The following is a 9,499-nucleotide window of genomic DNA, read 5'->3' as shown; positions in this document are numbered from 1 at the left end:
TTTTTGAAAAGTGCAGGATATTTTAGCATGCTAAGGGGAGAAGCCAAAACACAGGATTGTACCAACCAATACCAATACCGGACCGACCATGGGATGGAGTTAGTATGGATTTTATTTTGGGATTACCTAGAATCCAAAGAGGAAATGATTCCATTTATGTTGTGGTAGATAGATTTTCTAAAATGGCACATTTCATTGCATGTAAAAAAACTAGTGATGCAACACATATTGCTAATCTGTTTTTTCCAGAAATTGTAAGGTTACATGGATTGCCTATAAGTATTGTGCCTAATAGGGATACAGAGTTTGTTGGTCATTTATGGATAACTCTTTGGAAGAAACTAGGTACCAACCTTAGTTTTAGCTCGACATATCACCCTCAAACAGATGGATAGACCGAAGTGGTAAACAAAAGCTCGGGAAACATATTGAGAAGTTTAGTGTACCAAAATCCTAAGCAGTGGGATTTAGCACTTGCTCAAGATGAGTTTGCTTATAATGACACTCCAAATCGAAGTACTGGGATGAATCCATTTCAGATTGTTTTTGGAATGAATCCAAGAGGTGTGTATGAGCTCAAAAATTTGAGCAAACAGGAAAAATGAAGTGCAAAGGCTGAAGATTTTACAGAGCAGATGCAAAGACTACAAGAAGATGTCAAAGACATATTGTAGGAAAGCAATGGAAAATACAAACAGAGAGTTGATATGAAGAGGAGAGAAAAATAATTCCAAGTGGGAGATCTAGTGATGGTGTACTTTAGGAAAGAAAGATTTCCTGTTGGGACTTATAAGAAACCGAAACTGAAAAAGATAGGACCATGTAGAATTGTGAGAAATTTTTCAACCAATGATTATGAAATTAAGTTGCCAGAAGGGATTGGAATCTCGCCTATCTTTAATGTTGTAGATTTGTACACATACAAGGAGACAGAGGAAGAGTTACAGAAGGAGGATGTAGAAGATGACGAATACACTATACATTGGGAAGAACAAATGCCTAAAATAGTCAAGAAGGAGGTGGAAATTGTTCTAGAGAAAAGAGTAACCAAAAGAACTAGAGGAAATGTTTATTTTAAGTATTTAGTCAAATGGAAGGGACAACCAATAGAGGATGCCAGTTGGTTGATAGCAGTAGAGTTGCAGAAGTATGGAGTAAACCCTGAAAGTCTGATGGATGATTCTTTTCTTCCCCAGGAGTCTGGAGTTAGCCAACAATGTGATTGTATGTTCACATGTTGTGGTTAACATGAGATGAATTTCATTGACCTGAGTGGTCAAAATCAGTTTTAATAGAGAGAGTTGGATCTCTCGAATCTATCTTTACTTCAATTATTGTAATAATTAGACCATGGTTTTATTTTTAGAATAGGAGATAAGTTGTTAGGCTAGGTGTGTATTAGAGCTTGAGAATATGGATTTAATAGTTGAGCTGATAAAAATAGAGATTGAGTTGTGAATATTATTAGGATAGGATTTGATCCATAAAAGAAAGGAAAAAAAGGTAATGATAGAGGGGAAAATGGAATAGGAGATGGAGTAAGCGAGAAGTTGAGGAAGAAAGATAGGGTTTGCGAGAGAAACAAAGGTCAGACAAATTGTTGTAATCGAGCTGAGAGGGCCAAGACTCTATAATTTCTATTTTATTGAATAAATTGATTAAGTGTGGCATGGTGTATTATTCCTGGTGTGAAATTCTCTTGAATCTGCGGATCGACATTCTGGACCCTAATCGGGTATTATTTCCATTTATGTGTTTTATTGTTAATCACTGTCAATTAGCGTTAAGGCTCTATTTCGATATTTAGCTAAACCTTTATTAAACTGTGGTTCCTAAAGTTATGTATTGAGCACATGAGAGGAATTAAAAAGCAGTAACGTGGAAAGTCAATGGTAAATGGTATTTTCCAAAATTGCATGATTAACCTAAGCTGGTGACACGTAGCATGGGAAAACCACTTTTCTTGCGCATTCTCCACCTGATATCGGTCGTGCAAGAATTAACGTGAGATTGTGCGATAACCGTTGGATCGAACGGGACAGATTGACAATGGAGATCGTCCAGGCTAGTTGGCGCGTGATACAACATGATATTCATTGGATTTGAAGAAGCCAGATCAATGGTGGAGATTGAAGCGCGTAGGGAGTAAGAAGTCAAAGTGGGACCGATGGTGATTGGTAAGCTTAGTGGGACCCTCGGGAGGAAATACACGTACATAATCTTATTAACGTGCCACTGATTTGTTTTAAGTGAACCATTAGTCTAATTCTAGACTACCACATAAATTTTCGTTAACCTCCCACATCATTTACTATGTAGGTTTTTGAGTGAATCACCATACCTTTCATCTTCTGATCTTCTGAATAGTTCTACTGCTCCAAAGTATTCTGCTGTTGCACAATGTTCTTGGTATGTCTGTATTACAAATCACTCACTTGAAATTTTGGTAAAATAATAAAATGGTGAATAACTTTTTACTATTTAAAAGACTTTATGAAATTAGATTTTGAAAAATCAATTGCCGCTCGTTTTTGAATTTTAAAAAAGAAATAAAAAATACATTTTTTTTCCAATTTCTCCGCACATCGGTGTGTTCGATAGTCAAATGCACTGACATTGCCGGGGTAACAAATTTTTTCAACACACCAATATGATACAATTTTTTTTTTCGAAATCTCGAAACAATGCGATTAATTTTGTTAACGCAATAGGGCAATTTCTATTTAAAAGCATCGATGCTCTAATTGCTATAAGAGCTCCGAATTGGTTGAATACATTTTTATTTTTCAAAATTGGGAAACAGGTGCATAGCAGTGTTGTTTTTCTTAAACACATCGATGCATTTTTGTAGAAGAGCACCGATATGATAACATATTTTTTTTCGGAATGCCAGGTTGAATTCATTTTTATTTTTCAAAGTTGGGAAATGGGTGCGTAGCGTTGTTGTGTTCTTTTAAAGCACATTGATTCATTTTTGTAGAAGAGCACCAATATGATAACATAATTTTTTCGGAATGCCGAAAACCAGTGTGTGTATTATTTAGACGCCCTAGTGCTATTACTTTTTAAAATGCATCGGTGCACTTTCTTCCAATAAGCACACCGGTTTGGTTTAAAAGCTATCTAAAATTTTAATTTCACATAAAATGGCATATTAATCTCAAATTATCCTTTAGGATGCATCCACATGAATTACAATAGTTCATAGTATACATTTTCCACTTAAAGTCACCTTATTATTGAAAAATGGTTTTAAAACTATATTGAAATTCATATTGTGTTTATATGGTTGTCGAGATTAATTTTGGATATGCACACAAATTTTTATTTCTGATTTTTCTCAAATGCAGGGAAAAAATCTCAATAATATCAAATGGCCAATTCTTCAAATTCCATATCATTCCATACTGTTGATAAAGTCCTTCACAAAGTTCTCCCTTGCCATCTCCAGTAAGTTTAACTTTTATTTATATTTCGATTATCTAATTGATTTTTTTTTAATCCATGTCAATTTGAATAAAAATATATACAAATTTGCAAGAACCTTATTCAAAATTGAGTTAATATGCAAAAATATTACTCCATCTATTCAAAAACGCTGGAAGATCATATCAAAAGTAACATATCACAAACAATTGGTAGATGAAAATGGACAACCTCTTCACCCTTCTAATTGGAACATGCAATCTTCCAGTCGTAATTCTCGATCAACGATGGTATTAATTGTTTGGTATAATGTAATGTCAACAAACCAATTGCATTGACATGATTACTAATATCGTTGATATTGTACTAATGGCGTTCAATATTTTATGAAATTATTATTCTAGTGATCATGAGCAATCCACCTACCATCTTCCAGAGCACCCCACTACAATGTCAACTCGAGCGAAGACTACATTAAGAGGAAGAATCAGAGAGGAATCATACAAAGAATGGTTGACTCCAACCACTTATTTCTTATTATTGGATGTTCTTCTTATAGAGGTACATGAAGAAATTGAAAGGTTTTGTTCAACAAAGAGCAAAACCCAAGGGGTAGTAGAGGGGTATGTATCGTATGTGTCTTTCTATTATGCTAGTGAGTACATCAAGCAGATCAAAAACACACCATGTGCAGCGATTTGGGATGAAAAAAGGGATGAAGACAAAAGAGAAGCGGATATTCTCAAAACAAATGGAAAGAGGCGCTTGATAAAGAGTAAGTGCAAGCTTATCATTTGTCAAATTACTACACGGTAACTATTCACACTGAACTTCATATTAATGCATATTTTGATCTCATATGTACTAAATATATGTTGGTTTGATTTGATCATGAACAAATTAAAAAATGGAAGACATCAACAAAATCATTATTTACAATGTGAAAGCGATGCGACCGTGGGTCACATTGTATGAAGAGAAAAGGGGGAAATGGGAGAGTGACAGGAAAGAATTCAATCGGTTGAATGGTAGACACATGCCTTATATTGATCATTTAAAAGAAAATATGCCAATGAAATGCCCTCACAGTTGGGTTGCTGATCAAGTCAGAGAGAAATATGGTGCATCTGGTCGTTACCCACGTGCAGAAGAGGATGCACTAAACATAGGGATTGGGGGCAGCAATGCGACAATTATATTATATTTTTGTAAAAGTTTAACTTCATACCGCACCTTTGATTTGTAACACACACACACATATATTATTTTTAATTATGCTCGGGTTATTGGACACATGACACTATGGTTTTTTTTCTTTTTTATAGGCGAATTTGTTCCCATTTATGTGGGTTTATGGACATCATTTTCAGATGGAGGATGTCGATGATGGATTTATGACACAAGGTTATGGAGTGGAATTCAAATTCGACCAATCTAGTCATGCTAGCCACCACAATCAAAACCTAATGCAGGGGACATTAAGTTACGTTGGAAAGATACAAGAGATCATTCAAGTGGATTTTTCTTCATTCCAATGTTATTTTTAGGTGCAAGTGGTGGGACAACTTTGATCAGAATAATGTTAAGGAAGATCACAATAGTGGGTTAATATCTATCAACTCTAGAAAGATGTGGCATGAAGCTAGGGAGCCTTATGTTTTCCCAAAACACTGTAACCATTTGTTGTTTTACCCAAATGTGTTGGATAGAGATTAGTGGTTCGTATTAAGATATGACCCTAGATCAAAACATATTTTTGATAACAATAGTGTTTTCATGCAAAGAGAGGAAGAAAATCAGGGTGATGACAATGGAGAGTTATATGTAATAGTGTTATTTCATCATTTATACTATTTTTGTATGTTTTGTTGTCATTATTTTGCCAATTATATTGATTTTTTATTCGTCTTGTTAGCAATTTATAATATAATTGGTAAGATTGACAACTTTTTTTATTAGCTGAAAAATGTATTTATTAATATGGAAACATAATTTTCAATTAAAAAAAAATCAAGAGTGTGCCCAGAACATAGTCATGTACCTGAGTCGATACAATTTAAAACACAACCGCACTGGAATCAATGCACAAATACCTTTGGCACACCATTGTTAGTTCAGAAAATTAATTTTTTCATAGTGGTGCGTCACATTTATGCACCGGTGCACACGTATAACATTTTAGCATCGGTACGTAAAGTTCACGTTATCAAATGCACCGAGCTATAACTATATGTTCGAACATTATTTGTGCAATGCATTTGATAAATATTATCGCACTGATGTGAGAGGAACATATCAAACACACCGAATTTGTGATGGTGATTAAGAGGCATTTGCTTGTGTTTCAAATAGACTTGGTGATGAATTTTTGTTTCTCATTTAGATTATGTGATATCTATATCTATATCTATATCTATATCTATATCTATATCTATATCTATATATATATATATATATATATATATATATATATATATATATATATATATATATATATAATGTATTTATAACTAAATTATTTAAAGTAGACATGTTTTTATCATTGTGAACATGATGTAATATTAGCTAGGAGAAATGTGAAAAACATGAATTTTAGTGACTATCTCATGATAAATATGTGGAAAAAATAATAATTTTTGAGTTGTTCATTAAGAAATAATCAAATATATTATTTTTCAAAAGTTTAAATCTAATATATTATCATTTTTGTATTATTTAAATCATATTTATTATTAAAAAGAGTTAAATTTAAACCAGTACAATAGAAAATAAAGAACCAAAATAACATCAAAATGTCATATCTTTATTACTAGAAAAAAATTCACTTGCCTCTTTAAAGGAGAACTTCCAATAGAGCAATTCCCCAACCACAAGTAACTTTACATGAAGCCTTATGTTACATTTATTTATCCTCATCTTTAGAGAGATAAATTTCTAATTTAAATTGTTAAGAGTTGTTATAAATATTAAATTTAAATTTCTTGAAAATCTCGTAACTTTAGTAATAAATTATATTTTATAAAAATATAAACTTTTAAGTTATATTAAATTTAAATTAATTGCGCTGAGAGGCGCTTTACAACTCAATATGGGAGAGATGTTGTCATATAACTCTACATTTAAAAATAGTGAAATAATAATTATTTTTAACAAATTAAAAATAGTAATAACAAAAGAAATTAATGTATGCCATATTTACAATACTTCAATTTACACCTTAATCTTAAATAACTTTATATAGAGATATAAAGTAACGGAAAGTAAAAAAAATTAATTTAGCTTTTATTGTGAGGAATAAATGTAATGAGTAGATAAATATAATTTACCTTTTACTACAAGGAAGAAATGCAATTTTTTCAAATGACAAGAAATAATATTATTGATATTAGATTATGTGTAATTTCTATGTTCCATTTGTATGTGATATTTAAAACAAAAAAATAATTCACTGATAAGTAAAATATTTCATTGTCCATATTAAATAACATAATTTTATTGATACTTTATATAGAGAAAAGTAAAGTAATTTAAATTGAATTTTTCTTATATTTTCACTTTATTGAGAAAGATTGAGAGAATTATTATTCCATTAATAATTGCTTTCTAATTCAATGTATGAGAGATATTTTTTATTTTTTCAATACTTAAAATGGATTTGATATGTAATATTTTAGAAAATATTAATAATAAAATGTATACATAGAAGAAAAAATTATGAAGGGGCATATTTTAATATTTTAATGTGGAGAACATAAATTATAAATAAAATATTTCAATGTCGACTACATATATATTATACCAGCCTAGTTCCATCTTAACTCTAGATCTTCCAAGCACCTAGAGGGATCAAATCTCTTTTCACTCTAAACGATGTTTGCATCTTGATGCTTGGTAGATCCAGAGTTAAGATGGATATAGGTTGCAGGCTATAAAAAAATGTGACCCAAGTTTTTTAAATTTAACAATAGATTGAATTTTATAAACCCATAGTGAATGAGTTAAATTGTATTTTTTAATAATTTATTATCAGTAATATTTTATATTAAAAATTGAATGAGTTTATTAAGAACCAACTAAATTATTTTACCTTTAATTATTTTTTCCTTGTCAGTATTGAAATATTTTACTAATTAAGTTAGATTGAATATCAATGAACTATTTAAGAAATAGAAAAATATTTACCATAATTTTACGATCATAGTTTCAACCATACTAAAAATTGTAATTTATAAAAAAAATTTGCATTTTTTTTAAAGTAAGTCATTCTTGCATGCAATTTCATATATAAAAGTTTGATATAAGTTCATCAATACATAATCTATAATAAATATTATTTCATAAAAACAAACATCATGATAATAACCATCTAAATATCATAAACATCATCTAAGATACACATTCGAAGTCACTACGATCATATAATTTTATACACATCTAGCACATATAAACGTCATTAGCTAGCACATAAATCTAATAATGTAACAAAGCATCATCATCGTGATCACATATAACAAAACAAAAACATTGTAATCTAACATCATAACCACACACATCCTCAAATTAATATAAATCTCATGTCAAATAACTGCTATCATAGACACATCTATTTGCAAGCACATTAAATTAACATATCTAACATGAACTAACAATATACACATCAACACCAACATATAAATTAAATACATAAACATGAACAAAAAAATGCACCATATATATATATATATATATATATATATATATATATATACAAACAAGTCAAATAACTACATCAAGTCAAATAAGTGCAATAAAATACTCGATAAAAAAGATGTAGTGTTGGGCATATTTGCAGTAGAAGGCGATGGATGGTCAACTACTTCATGATAAGCATCTGTTGAACTCAGCTGAGGTGGAGGAGGAGGTGGATGGTATGCATGAGTAGAAGATGATGGATGGTCAGCTACATCTGCGCCCTCAACGCAGTTTGGAAAACTCTGAGATGGAGGAGGAGGTGGCTGGTTTGTTCTGTCAGGAGAAATATGAGGTACATCCTCTAGCTCTGACATATCATCATCAGGTGATTGAGGAGGTGTATTTCTAGATGGATCACTGACACCCTGATGGCCATAACTTGATGGGGTGGTACTACCAGAAGTATCATAATTTCAACCCTCATCATCATGATTATGATCATCGCCCTGATCATCATCATCGCCACCCTCATCTGATGCATTTTTCGTTGCATGATGCTAGCCTACATCCCTCATTGCTGTCAATACCCTACTATATCTAATGATATGATGCATAAGAGACATCATCTCCCACGGATAGTCCCTGTACATACCCATGCAACTAGGTTTTGTGGTGATATATCGAGCCCTCGTAGGGTGAACTCCCGCATCAAAGAAAACTCTGGCCAATCTGTCGCATTAGTCTATCTGAACTCGCAGACCAACCCTACAACCCTAGATGGCCCCACCCCCTTGAGGATGTGCCTCACTATATTGGGTCTTGCCCATCTCCTTATATCCTCCAACATCTAGTGGGGGAGAAGGCATGTCTTCATTGAATGTGTCGATGTCTAGAAAATATATAGTACAAAAAAATAATTAGATAATTTCATTAAAAAATTTAATAAAACAAGTTAAAGAACGTTTAAAAAAATATATATTCTAATTCATTAAAACAAGAAAATGAAACAAGATTAATTTAAAGAAAACACTAATATTACCTCTATCATCTAGGGGCTCAACCGTTGTGAAGAAGATGCCGGGACACCTTCTCCAATCAATCACCATGTACAGAAATTCCAATGTGACAAACACATGCTCATCCTTGCTGCCCAGTAGCTCCAGTGCCTTGGGAAAAATCCTGTTCGGAAACACTGGAAAGACCCTCTTGGGCATCATCTACCCCCACATGCACATATGGACCTCAGTGATCTACCTAGGATGGCAACGGTCAAATGTAGCGAAAGGGAAGGTCTCCCTCCCATGTCTCAATGCATGACATCTATCTAAAGCCATGCAAAACTACCTCAAAAAATGGAAAACCATCTAATGCAACGTGGAATATGAATCAAAGAATCAACATA

Source organism: Pinus tabuliformis, chromosome 7 (genome assembly GCF_031772625.1).
Source record: "Pinus tabuliformis cultivar Carrire ecotype Pingquan chromosome 7, CPIR1, whole genome shotgun sequence".
Taxonomy (NCBI): domain Eukaryota; kingdom Viridiplantae; phylum Streptophyta; class Pinopsida; order Pinales; family Pinaceae; genus Pinus; species Pinus tabuliformis.
The sequence above is the reverse complement of the archived record's forward strand: the minus strand, read 5'-3'. Positions refer to the sequence as shown.